We start from the raw sequence: 19,492 nt of genomic DNA, 5'->3' as shown, positions 1-19,492 counted from the left end.
CAATTGTTTTAGTTACCTCATTGTTGATCGTTGATTGATGGACTTGTTCCTTTGTCCACTTGTTCTTCTCTAGAGGCTCTCCTTCTTTATCCATTGGAGGAGTAAACCCTTCTTGTACACAAAACCAATTCCACATATTAGTCCTAAGAAAATACATCATCCTTACCTTCCAATATGCGAAGTTGTCGTTGTAGAAGGGTGGAATGGTGATGTCTTCTCCGAATTGATCCATCTCTAGCGCTTGTGCTCCCACGGGTGTGAATCCGATGAAGAGCGACCTCGCTCTGATACCACTTGTTAGGATCTCTTCGTAAGGCTAGAGAGGGGTGAATAGCCCCAAATCGCTCGTTTCTTCCTACAATTAGGTTAGTCGCAGTGGAAATACAACGAAACGAAAGAGAAGAAACCAAACCTTAACACGAGGATGTAACGAGGTTCGAGATTAGGCTCCTACTCCTCGGCGTGTCCGTAAGGTGGACGAGTCCGTCAATCCGTCGGTGGATGAGTCCCGGAACAGCTAATACAATATACTCCTTGTGGGTGGAGAAACCTCACACAAACGTCTTGCAACAACACAAACAAAGAGTACAAGAGCAGGAAGAAAAGCAATACAATATGAATACAATCGCACTCTACCAATTGCTTGCTTTCTTGTCGATTGGAGGTGAAGCAGCAACTTCACGCGACGCCTACAACAGCAGGAACCCAGCCGGAAGCTCACGCGAAGCTTTGGAGGAGCTCAACAAAGCTCAAGCACAGCAGACTTAGAACGGCAAGAAGGAAGAAGGAGATCTTTTCCCACGAAGATGCCTCGATCCTTTATACCGCGAAGAAGAACAATGAAGAAACTAACCGTTGTGTCGCAACGGCTAGAACCCGATCGGCCTACGCACCGATCGGCCCAGGCGCACGAGGCTTCGCTTGTCACCGATCGTCCCGCATCGATCGTGTCGCGATCAAGCCCCGATCGGTCTGCGGACCGATCAGGAACCTCCGACGGTCCATAGACCGATCAGCCGGCCCTCACGCCATCGATCTATTCACGATCGGTCCGCACCGATCAAAGATGGGTGGATCGGCCGCCAGACCGATCCACGGTTTCTTCTCGAGGTTCCCGATCGGTCTCCGCATCGATCGATTGCAACCGATGAGCCATCGATTCGATTCGATCGGTCACCGCACCGATCGTGGCAAACGCAGATCACCGATCGGCCACGGCACCGATCCAACTCCTCGGTTTAGAGTGCCCTCTCTAACCTAGTTCGGAGAACGAGCCACCGAGCCCTCTCCGACTCCATATGCCAAGCTTCACTCACTTGGACTTCTCAACACGGATGTCCGATCACCCTTGATCCATCTGGATTTTCCCTCGCCCGGCTTCACTCACTGGGACTTTCCACCGGCTTCACTCACCAGGATTTCACACTGCCTAACATCCCAGTTAGGACTTTCTCATTCACCTAGCTTCACTCACTAGGATTTTCACCGCGCTTCACTCACCATTGCCCGGCTTCACTCACTGGGACTTTTCCCTCCTGGCTTCACTCACCGGACTTTCCTTGCCCGGCTTCACTCACCTGGGACTTCCCAACCGCCTAACATCCCGCTTAGGACTTTCCACCTCGGCTTCACTCACGTGACTTTCCAACCGCCTAACATCCCAGTTAGGACTTTCCACCGCCTGCTTCACTCACTGGACTTCTCCGTGCCAAGTCTTCATACTTGAACTTTCCGCCAAGTCTCCATACTTGGACTTTTCCGTGCCAAGCTCCCCGCTTGGACTTTTCCAGCCAAGTCTCCATACTTGACTTTTCCCTGCCAAGCTCCCCGCTTGACTTTTCCGCCAAGTCTCCATACTGACTTTTCAAGGCCAAGCTCCCCGCTTGGGCTTTTCCCGATGCCAAGTCTCCATACTTGACTTTTCCGTGCCAAGCTCCCTTGACTTTTCCATGCCAAGTCTCCATACTTGGACTTTTTCCCGAATCAGGTCAACCAGGTCAACCTTGACCTACGGTTGCACCAATAATCTTCCAAACATCTATTCTTGTCCCATATCAAGAATAGAACTCTCTCACGAGTGTCAAACATCAACATGCAACACAACTAGGTCAACCTTGACCTAAGGTTGCACCGACAATCTTCCCAAGTCAAACATCAAAATACAACTCGAGTCAAGTCAACTCGAGTCGGGTCAACCAGGTCAACCTTGACCTAAGGTTGCACCAACAACCATAACTTATATAATTTTAAAAATTATATATATAAATAATATTACTACGTAATTGTTAAAATATTTTTCAATAGAAACGACTAATATATGCTGTCTGTTAAGAAGCTAAAAATACTGCTGAATATTGGATCAAGATCAAATTTCAATTCGATCACATTGAAGCGGCGGCGCCACTTTGAAGGCTGATGAGCCCGAAATAGACCCCACCGGGCCCTTTGGAGATGAGTGAGGCATGGGTCCCTTTCTCTACAACGGCGCCCTTGTCGAGCACGGCGATGAGGTGGCAGTGGCGGATGGTGCTGAGGCGATGCGCACCACCACGCTGGTCCTCCCCACCATCAGCAGCTCTAGAGCCGCCTGAACCTCCTTCTCCGATTGGCTGTCCAGCGCGCTCGTCGCCTCGTCAAGCAGCAGGATCGTTGGGTCCTTCAGGATCGCCCGTGCGATGGCGATCCGCTGCTTCTGGCCGCCGGAGAGCTGCTTCCCTCTGTCGCCGCATTGCATCTCGTATCCGTCTTTTAGGGCGCTGATGAATTCGTGTGCGTTTGCGGAACGCACCGCCGCCTCGATCTCCGCCGTCGTTTTTTCGCCGTCGCTGCCGTAGGCGATGTTGTCGCGGATGCTCCCTGCGAACAGGGTCGGCTCCTGTCCTACCATGCCGATGTGCCTCCTTAGCGCCCGGAGGTTGTACGATTTGATGATCTTGCCATCAATCTTGACCGTACCCCTGAGCGGATCGTAGAACCGCTCGATGAGCCCTATGATGGTGGACTTTCCGGAGCCGCTTTGTCCGATGAGTGCCGTCGACTTGCCGGCCTCGATGCAGAGGGAAAAGTCTCGGAAGATGACCACGTCGGGGCGCGACGAGTAGGCGAAGTCCACCCCTCGGATCTCGATATCGCCGATGAGCCGCTCGGGACAGTAGCCATCTGGGTCGTTAGGCTCGATGGCAGTGACGCGGTCGAGCACGGCGAAAACAGAGGCGACGGCATCGACACCCTTGGCGAGGTCAGTGGTCATGCTGCCGGCGTCAGTGGTCATGCTGCCGGCGTCAGCGATGACTCGGCCGGTGGAGACGAGGACTATGAAGGTCTGGAATAAAGCCTTGGCAGAGATGAATCCGTCAGCGATGAGCTTGCCTCCGTACCAGAAAATAAGTGCTCGTGCGCAAATCATAAGGCTCTGGGAGAAAGCCAGTCCGGCTCCAGCGAACCATGACTGCCGGACACACTCCCGGCGGGGCCCGGCTTGCACCTCCTCGAACATGCGCAAAATTCGTTCTTGGGAGGAAAAGGCGGTGATGGTGCGGAGATTAGCGACGGCGTCCGCGGAGAGCTTACTGCTGTCGATCTGGCTCTTGACAGCTTTGGAGGAGAGGCGCTTGAGGAGAACGCGTCGGGCGTAAAAGCAGAGAACGATGATGGGCTGGACGACGATCATGACGAGGGCCAGTCGCCAGGCAAGGAAGAGCCCCAGAGTGCACGCGATGGCAACCGCCGAGGCGGTCTGAATGATGAGGGCCATCCGATCGCACGAGAGAGCGGACGACGTTGGCGTCGTTGGCGAAGCGGGAGCAGACGGCGCCGGTGGAGTCCTCGTCCCGGTCGAACCAGCCCACCTCGAAAGTGAGGATCTGGGACAGCATCCGAAGGCGAACACGCTTGGTGAGATACTCACCCATGGCGCCGAAATTGTAGTGCTCTCCAATGTTGACGATGAAGGAGAGCAAGGAGAGGGCAAGGAAGACGAAAGCGTAGGTCCTCGTCTTGTTCTTGATCTCATCGTGGTCTTTAAGGAAGAAAACAGAGACTATGCTGCCGAGAGCGTAGGAATAGAGAGGCTGGATCGCGCCGAACACAGTGGCGCTCCCGCTGGCCAGCAGGGCCTGCCGCCACTCCGGTGCATTCAGCTGCAACAGCCGCCGGAAGGACGGCACTGGGGGCTTCAGTTTCCCAGAACTCTCGTCGGCGTTATCTTCCGGCGACGGCGACGGCGACGCGACGGAGCAGCCGGAGCTGCGGGGGCTGGCAGGGGAGAAGCGGCGGCTCATGCTGCTGCTGCCGCCTAATTGCGCAGCCCCGGAGGAGGTCTCTCCTTCGCAGAGGTGGGAGGTGGTCCGCTGGAGGCGGACGAGGGTGGAGTAGAGGCTGTCGGGGTGTTCGATGAGGTCGTCATGGGAGCCGATCTCCGTGACGCGGCCGTCCTGCACGACTGCGATGACATCGGCGTGGCGGATGGTGGAGAGAGTGGGCAATGACGATGGCGGTGCGGCCGAAGGAGGGGAGTTCGAGGGCCTCCTGGACGATCCAGTCGAGGGCGCTGGTGGCCTCGTCGAGCAGCAGGATCTTGGGCGACTTCAGCACCGCCCTGGCGATGGCGATTCTCTGCTTCTGCCGATGAAGTAGTGTAGCTGCAGATGAAGGTGGCGCCGTTCATGATGAAGTTGGGCACCTTCTCGCTGAGGCAATTGGATGACTAGACTATCGCTGGAGACGCTGGTGATGACTTCGGTACCAGTGCCGGCGTTGAGTCGAAATATTCAATATCTTGCCGGAGAACTGTGCTGAGATACCGCGCACGCATCCGGGATGCCTGCCGCTCCCCAACAGTACCCCTCTGCCGCCACCACTATTATCAGCAGTAAATCGACTACAAATGATCCGAGAATCAAAAGAAAAATAAGAATTGAATTTTTTACCTAAGAACGCGACGATAAAGCTGCCGCCGGCCAAGTATACCATACTAAGTGCATTCTGAAACACGAAGCGCGAGTGAGGAGAGTTCCATTAAAATACCGAGGACACGAACAGAAATCACTCTTACCTTGTTGATGGCGTAGATGAAATCAGGGGAGTCGACAGAACCGCCTCCTAAATCATTGAAGATCGTGCTGGTCAAAAGGAAAATGGCTGGCATGGAGAAGCCGTCGCCGACGGCGCCGGCGAAACCCAACAGCATCAGCAATTTGTCGATCGCATCTGAATGGCAGAATATAGATCCGAAAGAAGAGAAGGAAGAGGAACTCATCTTGAGCTTGTGGAAGGACGGTAACGATAAAGGAAGTTTCATACAGTGATGTATATTCAAAATAAGACAGAATAATTTACAGCTGTAATACAACAACAAACGGTTATAAGAGGGAAACTGCCATTATTTGATTTACAAAAACAGCCGACTATAAATCTGTTAATGAAACTTGTATAAAGAAAACATACAAATGAAATATATTCAAAAAATATATATAAATAAAAAAAATACAATTTTCAATTACGGCCGATCACAACCTTTGGCTATCAAATCGCACCAAGTGACGGATTTAGGTGGCTAGGGAATCATTGTCTCGGTCATGAGAAAATAGCGCGTAGCCAGGTGATCATAACCAAATTTATTACGACTAATGTGATAATTGCCCTAATTTAACGTTTAAGTCGGTAATGACCTAGGATGCAATTTTGTGACCAGAGGTCACGGCCAGTTATTGTGGCCTTCAATTTCAATTGTTGAGTTAATCTTAGGGCGTTAAAAATGAATCCCATTTGAGAATTCCATCCGAATCTATCTTAAAAAAAAATCAAGTTTGAATTGGAAGTTTTTAAATTCAGGTCGTATTCAAATTGATTCGAATTGATTTGAATTTAAGTTTTAATAGATTTTTAGGATTAAATGAAATTTTATTTTAAAAATTAATAATAATAATAATAATAGAGGAGTATTGAGAAAAAAAAATAAAGAGTTATAAGAAAACTAGTAAAAAAATTATTTTCAATTGCACGTTATATTTTGATTCAGGTTAGATTCACGTTAGAATTTTTTGTAATTTTTTTTTAACTCGATCTAAATTCGACCTAATATATCCTAATTGACACCTTTGATAGAGTACGGATCTTCTAGTCCATAATTTATAGATCAAAGGATGATTTATTTTATAAATTGATTTATTGTGATGGACCCTGATCCTGTCCGAACACTGAGTCGACGGACACTCGGGACGTGGCACTCTCCTCTATTTCCAACCAGCTACACAAATCTCCGGCGAACCTGCAAAGAAGTCGAGCCGGGAAGGGGTTCCCGGCGACGACCCTCCGACGCTCAAGTCAGGCAAGAGGAAAACAATGAAGTGGCTCCAAAGATGAGAGATCACATACCTCCGGTGAAATTTGTGGGCTCTTATATAGAGCTCTAAGGAGACTTGTGCACACCTGTCGAGGCGTACACGTGCCCTTTACCATACCTCAGTATGGGCTTACCAGAGGAGCATGCCTGACACCATGCTGCTACAGTCCGAGAACCTTTTTGATGGGACGGTAGAACCTTCCGTCATAAGATTCTGCATATGACTTGGTCGTCGAACATGCCTGTTGTCAGAAGATGTTCCCCAATGTCCCCTTGTCCTTTTGTCTCCTCTCTCCACGAGCCGAGTGTCCATCCGCACGGCAGACATCAGTCCGACCGGGAAGATTCCCCTCCGTCGCGTGCTCGGCTAATACTGTTCCTTCACAGCATTGCTGCCTTACGCCTCGGCCGAGCGGTCTACCCGCTCGGCTCGGTGAACCTGTTCACTATGAGCGTCGAAGACCCGACTCCCCGTCGGATTGTCTTTGATTCCGCTCGGACTCGCTAGGCCGGTAGGCCGATCGGCCAGACCTTAGGTTGACCATTTTGCCCTTTGACCTCTACGTGGCGTTGACTTCCCTTAAAGGTGGTCCTCCGTCCTTATCGCCGAATCACTTGCCTCCTCTTCAAGTCTAGTCGAAGGAGGCGATTAGTCCGACTGACTGGACCGCCAGTTACGCCGAGCGACGTCTCTGTGAAACTATCCTCCGCTCGACCCCCACGGGGGTAGTTATAACGTCAGTCAACGCCAACATTCCTCGGATCTCTTCGAGATTTGCGCCAATCTTTGATATTAAGGCTGGGCATGCGCTCATTAAATGCACTCCAGTGGTTGAATGCCACGTGTCGCAGCTACCGTCACCGTATGGCGGCGGCGTCACGGGCGACGAGACCGAGGCGGTTTGAAATGGACGACCCGATGCGTGCTTCGGTTCCCGTGACCTGCATCCGACGGTGGAGGCCGCTCGGGCTCAACCCTATAAAGCCTTCGCCTTCTCCCCCTACTCGCCGCATTTGCGCCTTCTCATGCTCCACAGCTTGCTCTGGCGTTTTTGCTCCGGTGATCCTGCTTTTCTGTTTCCGGTGATCTCCAACCTCCTTCTTTCGATCTGCAGCTTCTTTGTAAGGTCCTTACCCTTTCTCTGTTACCCTCGTGTTTTTTGTCGAGTTCTCGCTCTCTGGTCACTGTATTGTTTGTCATCTTCTTCCTTCTATCGTTTGCCTTTCCTCGTCTTTTGTGGTTTCACCCGTTCGGACAATGGCCAGTTCCTCTCAGTCTCAAAAGCTAGCCCTAGGCCCGTGGTATACCACCATGGAGTCGCGCTTCGATTGGCGCGACGCCGATATTCTGATAGACAATTTTGACATCCCCTCTGACTTTGAACTTATCTTACCCTCCCCCTCCGCTCGGCCACACAAACCGCCGCGCGGAGCTATCTGTGTTTTTCGCGACCAGTTCATAGCCGGTCTGCGCTTTCCAGTCCATCCCTTTATCGTAGAAGTTTGTAATTTTTTCGGCATTCCACTCGGAAGCTTAGTCCCTAACACCTTCCGCCTTCTATGTGGCGTTGTTGTCTTGTTCAAAATCCACAACATTCCCCTCCGACCGGAGGTCTTCTACTATTTTTATTATCCTAAACAGTCCGAGCTGAGTACTTACATGTTCCAGGCTCGGTCCGGTTTAGTATTCTTTAATAAACTGCCCTCTTCCAATAAACATTGAAAAGAGTACTACTTCTATCTTTGTCTTCCCGAACGGGCCCTTTTCCGAACCCAGTGGCAGGTCGGACCGCCAACCTCCCCTGAGCTAAAGAGGTTCAAGACCCGACTGGACTATCTTCACGCTGCCAATATGCTAGCCGGCCTGAAGTTCGACATCAACAAGTTCTTACCTGAAGGGGTGATGTACATATTCGGTCTGAGTCCGATCCGGAGTCCCCTCCAGAGCGGCTTTGGTAAGAATTTTACTTGTGCATTCGCCTTGATTGCTAACTGATTTTCTCCTTTTTCCTATGCAGCGGACATTGTCATGGAGTCCGTGATGGCCGGGATTTTGAAGAGGAAAGCGGAGGCGCTCGAGGCCGCAGTTGCCAAGGAGATGGAGTCGCTTGGCATTGAGCCGGTCGGCTCACACGAAGGAGAGAGCGAGACCCACGAGGAGTCGGCCGCTCAGGCTTCTCTCCCGGAGCCGGCTGTTGGCATAACTTCTAGCCGAGGGCCTTCCATCCGAGAGGAAGGCTCCGCTCAGGAGGAAGAGCGCCCTCTCTGACAAAAGAGGCGTCGAACGGAGACACCCCTTCGATCGGCCACTTCCGCGGTCCAGCCGTCCGAGCGGACCACCGCCGATTCTCGTGGCAAAGCCCCAGAGGTGGAGGCGATCTCGTCTGATCGGACCCCATCCCAATTGGACATGTCCGCGGGCCCCCTCGAGGCCATACCTGTCAGCGCCCTTCCGCCCTCTCCCCGCCGAGTCCAGCGCTCGGCCATTTTATCTCAGCTTTCTGCACCGGCCTCTGATCCTTCCCCAGCTTCCGCTCAGACGACTCCCGGTCGATGCCGTATCATCAGGGTCTCCCTGCATCTCCCCACCGAAGAGTTGATGTCCGAGTCCGATCGGCCAACCACACCTGAGCACATGATCACCATGAAGGGGCCCCTAGCCGAGATATGGGTCGACGCTCAGGCACGTGTCGCGATGATTCCACTCGGCAATCTGGCCAACAGCCATATGCATCAGGCCACTGGGATAAGTATGTTTTCTTTCGAAGTTTTTTATGCCATAATTCCGATCGGCTATTAACATTCCTATTCATGCCAGAGATGGGTAGAGGAGATCGCTGTCTCTAATCGTCTGGCCATGGTGGACGAAGAGTTAAAGAGGTTGAAGGCTTCGGGCGGCCCGTCCGGCTCCCAAGGCCCCTCATATGCCGAGCTGCAGAAGGAGCTCAAGAAGACCCAAGATCTGTTGGCGGCTGAGCAAAAGAAAATGGCCGGCCAGGCCCATACTCTGGCCGAGCTCGAACGACAGGTCAAATCACTGGGCCGCAAAATAAACTTGGCAACCGAGTGGAAGAAAACGGCTATCTCCGATCTGGAGAAGAAAAATGTCGAGGCCCAGGGCCTGGAGCAACGAGTCAAAGAGCTGATAAAGCAGCTGGACGGCGAGAAGGTGAGCTGCTCGGCCGAGGTGATCAAACATAAAGATGAACTGAAGACTTTGCGGGAGTTTCTCGAAGCTTCTCAAGTTGCCTTCAGGTAATATCAAGAGGCGGAACCCGGCCGAGTCACAGCCCTGAGGTTGAAGCACATCCGCTCGACCGAATTTTCAGAAAAAGTATGCGAGCGGATGTATACTGCTTTTGAGCTTGCCATCACCGCCACGATGGACTATCTGAAGTCCAAGGGTCAACTCCCTGACTCCGCCAGCATCCCGGCCCAAGACTATGCGGCGCTCCTCAGCAACACCCCTAAGGACCTTTATGATTTTTTTGGAGTAGAAGTCTTTATGTAATTTGGCCGTTCGGCCAAAAAAACTTCCTTTTTTGTAATTCATCTGCTTAGCCCTGATTTCTCTAATTTCAATGAAAAATTTATCTTTGTGCAACTTTGTTTTTACTTTGCATGCTTGTGGGTGATTGGTCGGGGCCTATGACACACAACTTGGCCAACTAGGCCTCCCGAGCGGGCGTAGGTGGCATACGACTTGTCACTACTTTCCCTTGCCGCTTATCTTAAAGCGTCTTTTGTTCCGGCCGGGGGGTTTATAGTCGCCGGTCTGACTCTTAATATTTAACGTTGGAGCTCGACGGTCTTCCGGCCAGGGGGTTTATAGTCGCCGGTCCGACTCTCGATATTTAACGTCGGAGCTCGAGGGTCTTCCGGCCGAGGGGTTTATAGCCGCCGGTCCGACTCTCGATATTTAACGTCGGAGCTCGACGGTCTTCCGGCCGGGGGGGGGGGGGGGTTTATAGTCGTCGGTCCGACTCTCAATTTTGAACGTCGGAGCTCGACGTTCTTCCGGCCGGGGGGTTTATAGTCGCCGGCCCAACTCTCGATTTTTAACGTCAGAGCTCGACGGTCTTCCGGCCGGGGGGTTTATAGTCGCCGGTCCGACTCTCGATATTTAACGTCGGAGCTCGACGGTCTTCCGGCCGGGGGGTTTATAGTCACCGGTCCGACTCTCGATATTTAACGTCGGAGCTCAACGGTCTTCCGGTCGGGGGGTTTATAGTCGCCGGTCCGACTCTCGATATTTAACATCGGAGCTTGACGGTCTTCCGACCGGGGGGTTTATAGTCGCCAGTCTGACTCTCGATATTTAACGTCGGAGCTCGACGGTCTTCCGGCCGGGGGGTTTATAGTCGCCGGTCCAACTCTCAATTTTTAACGTCGGAGCTCGACGGTCTTTCGGCCGGAGAGTTTATAGTTGTCGGTCCGACTCTCGATATTTAACGTCAGAGCTCGACAGTCTTCCGGTCGGGGGGTTTATAGTCGCCGGTCCGACTCTCGATATTTAACGTCGGAGCTCGACGGTCTTCCAGGCTAATTTCAACACGGATGATATATGCCCTGCTGAGCGGCACTTCGGCGAATAATGCCAAATGTGTTTTATCACTTTGCTTCCTGCATTGAAAGGACCTAGGCGACTAAGACATACATAAAACGAATTACATCGGTGCCCCTCTCACCCAGCTCAGTACGGCTGGAGATGATTTGCGCTCCATGGTCGATCCAGCTGCCGTCCATCTTCATCCTCCAAATAATAGGCACCCGAGCGGAGCTTTTCGATAACTTTGAAGGGGCCCGCCCAAGGAGCCTCCAGCTTGCCAACGTCCCCGACCGGCTTTACTTTCTTCCACACTAGGTCGCCGACCTGGAATGCTCTAGGGATCACGCGCCAGTTGTAGTTCTGCTTCATTCTCTGCCAGTACGCCATCAGCCGGACGGACGCCTTGGCTTGCTCTTCGTCGATCAAGTCCAACTCCATCTTCCTCCGCTCGGCATTGTCATCATCATAGTTCTAGACCCGGACGGACTCTACGCCGACTTCAACTGGAATAACTGCTTCGCCGCCGTACACTAAATGGAATGGCGTGACGCCCGTTCCCTCCTTTGGGGTCGTGAGGATAGCCCATAGGACGCCCGATAGCTCGTCCACCCAGTTTCCTCCCATATGGTCGAGCCGAACCCAAAGAATGCGAAGAATCTCCCGGTTGGCTACTTCGGCTTGACCATTGCTCTGGGGATACGCCACGGAAGTAAAGTGTTGTTCGATGCCATAACTTTTGCACCATTCTTCGAGCTGCTTCCCGACGAACTGTCGCCCGTTATCAGATATGAGCCGGCGAGGAATGCCGAACCGATAGATTATATGCTGCCAGATAAACCTTTTGACCATCTACTCGGTGATCTTGGCCAGTGGCTCGGCCTCCACCCATTTGGAAAAGTAGTCGACCGCCACTAGAAGAAACTTCCGCTGACCGGTCGCCATAGGGAACGGACCTACGATATCCATTCCCCACTGATCGAACGGACAGGACACTGTAGATGCTATCATCTCCTCCGCCGGTCGGTGGGAGACGTTGTGGTACTTCTGGCAGGAGAGGCACGTCGCGACGGTCCGAGCGGCGTCTGCTTGCAGGGTTGGCCAGAAGTACCCGGCTAGCAGGATCTTCCTAGCCAGCGATCGTCCGCCCGGATGTCCTCCGCACGATCCTTGGTGCACTTCCTGGAGGATGTACTCCGCGTCCTCCGAGCTCACACACTTCAAAAGTGGGCGGGAGAAAGCCTTCTTGTAGAGTTGGTCTCCAACGAGTGTGAACCGACCGGCTCTCCTCCTCAATAGCTGGGCTTCCTCCCGATCGGTCGATGTCGCACCCGAGCGCAGAAACTCCATGATGGCTGTCCTCCAATCGCTCGGGAATGTGAGGCCTTCCATCCGGTCAATGTGTGCCACCAAGGATACTTGCTCAATTAGCGGCTGGATGACGACCGGTGATATTGAACTTGCGAGCTTGGCTAACTCATCTGTTGCCTGGTTCTCTGCTCGGGGTATCTTCTGGATAATGACTTCTCTGAAGTGGGTTTTGAGCTTTTTGAAGGCCTCAGCGTAGAGCTTGAGCCGAACGTTGTTAATCTCAAAAGTGCCCGAGAGCTGCTGGGCGGCCAGCTGAGAGTCTGAATGGATTGTCACCTGACCGGCTCCTACATGCCGGGCTGCCTGCAAGTCGGCTATGAGGGCTTCATACTCTGCTTCATTATTTATGGATTTGTAGTCCAGCCGGACGGATAGGTACATCCGTTCTTCTTGGAGAGAGAGTAATAACACACTAATCCCGCTCCCAAGCCGAGTGGACGATCCATCCATAAATATTTTCCACATAGCTTCGGGTTCGGGATTTTGCACTTCGGTAACAAAATCTGCTAAGAATTACGCCTTTATTGCCGAACGGGGTTGATACTGAATGTCAAATTCACTTAACTCCGTTGTCCATTTGATGAGCCGTCCGGACGCTTCTGGGTTCAGCAGCACTCTTCCCAATGGGCTATTTGTCCGGATGATGATTATATGTGCTAGGAAATAAGGACGAAGTCTCCGAGCGGCGAGGACCAAAGCAAAAGCCAGCTTCTCGAGCCCAGTGTAGCGGGACTCAACATCTTTTAGAATATGGCTCAAGAAGTACACGGGTTGTTCTTCACCGCTCGTCCTCACTAATGCCGAGCCTACTGCCTGCTTGGTTGAAGATAAATAAATACAGAGCGGCTCACCTACAGCTGACTTGGCTAGCACGGGCAAGGAGTTCAGGTATGTCTTCAGCTCCTCAAACGTCCGATCGCATTCCTCGTCCCAATGAAACTTAGTAGCTTTGCGTAGGATCTTGAAAAAAGGTAGACTCTGGTCGGCAGTCTTGGAGATGAATCTTGACAATACAGTAATCCGCCCAGTCAGGCGCTGTACTTCCCTCAGATTTCTTGGGGGCGGCATATCTTGCAACGCTTTTACCTTGCTGGGATTTGCCTCTATGCCCCGCTCGGTCACTATATAACCCAAGAAACGCCCGCCTTTTGCTCCGAATAAACATATCTGAGGGTTCAGCTTGACTCCATACTTCCTCAGCGTTCGGAAGGTCTCCTCCATATCCGTAAAAAGATCAGCCGCTTGGACAAACTTGATGAGGATATCATCCACGTATACTTCTAAATTGCGTCCGATCTGCTCCTTGAATACCTTGTTCATTAAGCGTTGATAGGTTGCTCCCGCGTTCTTCAGTCCGAACGGCATTACATTGTAATAGTAAGTGCCGTCGGCTGTGACGAAGCTGACCTTCTCTTGATCTTCTCGGGCGAGCGGCACCTTATGGTAGCCCTGATAGGCGTCCAGCATGCATATCAGCTCGCACTCGGCTATTGAGTCCACCAGTTGATCAATCCGGGGCAGAGGGTAGAAATCCTTTGGGCATGCCTTGTTAAGATCTCGAAAATCGATGCAAACCCTCCATTTGTTACCCGGCTTGGAGACTAGCACTACATTTGCGAGCCAGCTCGAGAACTGGACCTCCCTTATATGGTCGGCCTCTAGGAGCTTCTCGACCTCCGCTCGGATGATGGCGTTTTGTTCGGCGCTAAAGTCCCTCTTCCTTTGCTTCACCGGCCGAGCGTCCGGTCGGACGTGAAGCTCATGCTGTGCTATACTTGGCGATATTCCTGGCAGCTCATGCGTCGACCACACGAAGACGTCGCAGTTTCTCTGGAGGCATTTGATCACCTCCTTTTTCTGGCTTGCCTCCAGATCGGCCGCAATGAATGTGGTGGCCTCCGATCGGGTTGGGTGGATCTACACCTCCTCTTTTTCTTCATAAACCAAAGAGGGTGGCTTTTCGGTTATGGTGTTCACCTCGATTCGTGGCATCTTCCGCGCTGAATTAGCTTCGGCTCGGACCATTTCGACGTAGCATCGCCAAGCTGCCAGCTGATCTCCTCGCACTTCTCCAACTTTATCTTCAACCGGGAACTTAATTTTCTGATAGAAGGTGGAGACGGCCGCTCGGAACTCACTGAGCGCCGGTCGTCCCAGGATAACATTGTATGCTGAGGGAGAGTCAACCACGACGAAGTTGGCAGTCCGCATCCTTCTGAGCATCTCTTCTCCCAGCCAAATAGTCAGTCAGATTTGTCCGACCGGTAGAACTTCATTGCCCATAAACCCGTAGAGGGGGGTTGCTATGGGCAGCAACTCGGCTCGATCAATTTGCAGTTGGTCGAAAGCCTTTTTAAATATAATGTTGACCGAGCTGCCTATATCGATGAAAATGCGATGAATAGTATAGTTAGCTATTATCGCTTTGATGATGAGAGCGTCGTCATGTGGCACTTCGACTCCCTCAAGGTCCCTAGGCTCGAAGCTGATTTCGGGCCCGCTCGCCCGTTCTTGACTGCAGCCGACCGCATGAATCTCGGCTGCCTGACACTCGCCTTCCTTGCTCTGTTGGAGTCACCTCCGGTCGGTCCGCCAGCGATGATGTTGATTTCGCCCCGGGACGTGTTGCTTCTATTTTCTTCCTCCCGTGAGGACGGCCTAGGCCGCTCGTTAGATACCCGGGGATTATCCTCGTGCCCCTAAGGATGATACCGCTAGGGAGACTTTCTGGATATCCGCCGACCGGTGTCATGGTGTTGCTGTCGCCTGTCGGAAGATGGCGATCGACGACGGCCACTTCGGGGAGCGGGGTGGGCGATGAGGGGAAGACTTCGGCAATCTCATGTGTTATGCGTGTCGGTACGGTGGAACGAGCAAAACATGGGGGTCCATACCTTCTTTTTTGGTTTGGGCCGCTCGGTGGCTACCTCTTGGATGACGTGGGACCTTGCGTGATGAGGGCGGACTGCTTCGGTCCGCGGTCCTCTGGGCGGCTAGTGGCTAGTGAGCGGCTTCCGCTCGGCAGGGGCTAGCCGCTCAGTTGGAGCTTCTTTTCTTCGGGCCGCCTGGGCTTCCTCCACATTAATGTACTCATTGGCCCGGTGTAGCATATGATCATAGTTTCGGGGCGGCTTTCGAATAAGTGAACTGAAGAAGTCACCGTCCACAAGGCCTTGCGTGAACGCATTCATCATTGTTTCTGAGGTGGCCGTTGGAATATCCATGGCCACCCGGTTGAATCGTTGGATGTAAGCTCGGAGCGACTCCCTGGGCTCTTGCTTGATGGCGAATAGACTGACACTGGTCTTCTGGTAACGCCGACTGCTCGTAAAATGATGGAGAAAAGCGATGCGGAACTCTTTAAAGTTGGTGATGGATCCGTCCGGTAGCCTCCGGAACCATCGTTGCGCCGATCCCGAGAGGGTGATAAGGAACACCCGACATTTCACTCCATCTGTGTATTGATGTAGTGTAGCTGTGTTGTAGAACTTACCCAGATGATCGTCCGGGTCGGTAGTTCCGTTGTATTCCCCGATCGCCGGGGGGCACATAATGCTTTGGCAGAGGGTCCCGCAGGATGACCTCTGAAAATTACCGGTTGATCCGCTCGGGGGAGGCGTCCGTTCGGGGAGCCTTACCTTTTCTGTAGTCTCGCCTGGGTGCCTCGTCGGATGAAGATCCTCGATCAAGGTTAGCTGGTGCGACTTCAGGAGGCGTACGGAATAGGGCCCGATGAAATGTAATCGGGGCAGGCGGTGCTTCTCCTTGGATGCCGATCGGATCCTTATCTCGACCCCATGCTGCTGCCGCTCGGCCTCCTGATGCTGACGTCACTTGTTACTCCAGTCGCTCGGCTTGCGCCTTCTGTTTCTGTTGCTCCACGAGCTTAGCTGTTCTTGCCTCGACTAGAGCGTCGAGCTCCTCCTGGGAGAGCATCACGGTGTGAGGTCGTCCAGCTTCGTCCATCTCTTCCGCTCGGATGCAGGTGCGTTCCCACAGACGGCGCCAATTTGATCCTGTCCGAATGCTGAGTCGACGGACGCTGGGGACGTGGCGCTCTCCTCTATCTCCAACCAGCTACACAAATCTCCGGCGAACCTGCAAAGAAGTCGAGCCGGGAAGGGGTTCCCGGCGACGACCCTCCGACGCTCAAGTCAGGCAAGAGGAAAACAATGAAGTGGCTCCAAAGATGAGAGATCGCATACCTCCGGTGAAGTTTGTGGGCTCTTATATAGAGCTCTAAGGAGGCTTGTGCACACCTGTCGAGGCGTACACGTGTCCTTTACCATACCTCAGTATGGGCTTACCAGAGGAGCATGTCTGACACCATGCTGCTACAGTCCGAGAACCTTTCTGATGGAACGGTAGAACCTTCCGTCATAAGATTCTGCGTATGACTTGGTCGTCGAACATGCCTGTTGTCAGAAGATGTTTCCCAATGTCCCCTTGTCCTTTTGTCTCCTCTCTCCACGCGCCGAGCGTCCATCCGCTCGGCAGGCATCGGTCCGACCGGGAAGATTCCCGTCCGTCGCGTGCTCGGCTGAGACTGTTCCTTCACAACATTACTGCCTTACGCCTCGGCCGAGCGGTCTACCCGCTCGGCTCGACGAACCTGTTCACCATGAGCGTCGAAGACCCGACTCCCCGTCGGATTGTCTTTGATTCTTCTCGGACTCGCTAGGCCGGTAGGCTGATCGGCCAGACCTTAGGTTGACTATTTTACCCTTTAACCTCCACGTAACATTGACTTCCCTCAAAGATGATCCTCCATCCTTACCACCGAATCAGACCCATCATTTAAATAAATAGGATCAATCATAACTCATCAATCACACTCAATGAACGAGGAATCCACAAAATTACGTATCAGACGCTCCATGCCTCCAACTCCATACTAGTAAATTATATATATATATATATATATATATATATATATATATATATATATATATATATATAAATCAAACCCATCATTTAAATAAATAGGATCAATCATAACTCATCAATCACACTCAATGAACGAGGAATCCACAAAATTACGTATCAGACGCTCCATGCCTCCAACTCCATACTAGTAAATTATATATATATATATATATATTTATGCTCTTTAATAAATATCAAAATACGATGAATCTTTTATATATATATATATATATATATATATATATATATATATACATATTATATATATATATATATATATATATATATATATATATATATATATATATATATATATATATATATATATATATATATATACACACACACACGTATGCTCTTTAATAAATATCAAAATACGATGAGTCTTAAAAATTCTATGTAAATCCTTTATTAAATGGATAAAAAATAAATTGAAAGAGAAATTTATTTCTAAAATTATTCTTATTTTTTGTAATGTGATGATAATTACAGTTAATAATTATAATATTTATTATAATATGGGCACTTCAATTTTAATCCGTGTAAATAAATTATATTATAACAGTTATAGTCACAAGTGTTATAACATATACACTTCAATTGAACAATGATAAATTATATTATAATAGTTAGCTATAGCTATTACCGTTCATAGATTTTTAGCATAAAAACTTATCTCTTATTAATAATGATCAATATTGATTAACATAGATTAATATCATATTATAACAACTTAGGGCTACAAATATAAATAATTTATTTTTATCAATATTATATTATAATAACTAAAGAAGTATATATTGACCGTGTCCAAATGAAAGATGTTGGAAAACCGAGATGGGATGACTATTGACGGGATAAAGACCTTAATTCTACAAAATAAAATCAAATCAGGGAAGGGGTCCTTGGCATTGGCTCTCCGACACTCAAGTTAGAATCAAGAAAAGAGAATGAGTAATCAAGAAATAGATAAATCATATCTTTCCTCATATCTGGCATATCTTTTTATACCTTTCTTTGTGATCGTTCATCTGTCCTTATTTAATGATATTAATTGTCAGAGGAAGGTTTCTTTGTCTTGACTTCTGTGCATTAATGATAGATGGAATGTTCTTCCTTGTCTTGACTTCTTCATATTTAATGAGAGACGGAGTGTTCTTTTTTGTTTTCTCGTCCCCTCCTGTGAAATATTATTCCTTGCCCCGGACGAGCAATCCGACCGGCTCGTTTTCCTATCGACCGAAACAACCGGCTATGAGTTTATCCATTCGTCCGACCAGCCTATGATGTTCATTCGTCTGACCGGTTGGGTGATCTGCTCGGTCACTCCTTTGCCGACCGGGATAATCAGACAGCCATCTTTGGCCGAGACTCTTTCCGTAAGCCTCGACGTTGACCGTCTTGACTTTGACCGACACCGTGTCAACTAACCTGTGATAGGTGGGCTCTCCCTTATCTCCGTATCACAAGCCTCCCTCTCAAGTCTAGTCGAAGGAGGCTACAGGTTTGACTGACTTGACAACTGGTTTCCTTGGCGATTTCTATGTCCGATCGGAGTGTTCGGTCCCTAGTATCTGATCGGCGCATGAACCAACGCCGCTCTGTCGTTATCTAACTGTGGCAAATGGACGATCGGTCTAGTAACACGTTCTCTATGCAGAGCGGGATGATGAGCGACAATAGTTTGAGAATTCTTCAAATGCGCTTCTTCAAGCGAGCACGGTCGTTGCCGACGTCATCCATATTTCTCGAAGCCCGTGCAAATCCTTGACAATTATGGCCGAGCAAGCTGCCACCCCTTTTAATTAAGCTCATTAAATGATGTTCAGTAACTGCATGTCACGTGTCCCTCTTTCTGCCATCGCACGCTGATAATCATGATTTTGCTATATTTTCTTAATTCATAATGCATGTTTTTAATGATCTTTTGATAGCTTAAACTCATATTTACTTTACATTTCACAAATTGCATTTGATCTTGGACTTAATTATAAATTAGTTTATTATCATGGTATTTGATGTTAATATTTGATTATTATTTTGTAGGCATCAAAAAGGTCATGGACTCGATCAAATCCGACTATATTTGGGCTCAAATCTAGGGCTAATCAAGTCGATCAAGCCTTGGAGCGATTTGGACCGTCCATTAAAGATCAAAGAGATCTGAGTGATCCGTCGAGAATCTGGTCCATCCAAGCCAAGAGGAAATACATCTTAGCCATCGATCAAGATCTAGAGGATTTGAGACAGATCTGAGATGTTTCCATCGTTGATCAAGATCCAAATTATTCTGGGTCGTTGGATTA

At 50.3% G+C, this 19,492-nt stretch overlaps 1 pseudogene; it reads right to left on the bottom strand.

Moving 5' to 3' along the window:
- Positions 1-2,324: 2,324 nt before the first annotated feature.
- Positions 2,325-19,492, bottom strand: part of LOC122026829 — a 71,118-nt pseudogene continuing 53,950 nt past the window's right edge.

Source organism: Zingiber officinale, chromosome 10A (assembly GCF_018446385.1).
Source record: "Zingiber officinale cultivar Zhangliang chromosome 10A, Zo_v1.1, whole genome shotgun sequence".
NCBI lineage: Eukaryota > Viridiplantae > Streptophyta > Magnoliopsida > Zingiberales > Zingiberaceae > Zingiber > Zingiber officinale.
Note: the sequence above shows the minus strand (reverse complement) of the source record. Positions and strands in the feature narration are given on the sequence as shown.